Consider the following 771-nt stretch of genomic DNA (forward strand, 5'->3'; position numbering starts at 1 on the left):
AACAATACTAAAATCAAACTCCTGTAGGTACAACGCCCATCGTGACAATCTGCCGTGAGTTAATTTTGTTGACATAAGAAATTCCAGAGCTCGATGATCGGTGTAAACCTTAGTATGTCTGCCAAACAAAAATGTCCGAAATTTTGTGAAAGCCCAAACAACAGCCAAAGCTGATTTAGAAAGAACACGACTTCCAAATGCAATAGTTTTCTGTACTACAAAGCCGTCTTCTTCTATCTCTTGAAATAAATGTGCACCTAGGCCTTTGTATGATGAGTCCGTCGCCAAACAAAAATCTTTAGATAGATCCGGATGTGAAAGAAGTGGAGCAGCAACTAAAGCATCACGAAGCTGTTCAAATTCTGACTGAGCTTCCTCATCCCAACACCAATTAGAATTCTTTCCAGATAGTTCACATAAACGAGGTGTAGCCAAATTGTCCAATCTAACAAAGCGTCTAAGAAAATTACAGACACCAAGGAAACTACGAACATCACGTTTTGTGGTTGGAACAGCATAGTTACGAATAGCGTCTAATTTTTCTGGATCAGGAAGAATACCTTCTGTAGAAATAATGTGACCGAGAAATTTCACCTGAGAACGACCAAATTCAGATTTTTCTAAGTTCACTGTAATGCCAACTCTTGCAAAGATACGTAATAATGAATCCAAAATTTTGTTGTGCTCACTCCAAGAATGTTTAGCAATAAGAATGTCGTCAACATATGAAGTAATATTGTCACGAAGATAAACAGGTAAAATTTCGTTTAA

Source organism: Schistocerca piceifrons, chromosome 3, assembly GCF_021461385.2.
Source record: "Schistocerca piceifrons isolate TAMUIC-IGC-003096 chromosome 3, iqSchPice1.1, whole genome shotgun sequence".
In the NCBI taxonomy this organism is placed as follows: Eukaryota; Metazoa; Arthropoda; class Insecta; order Orthoptera; family Acrididae; genus Schistocerca; species Schistocerca piceifrons.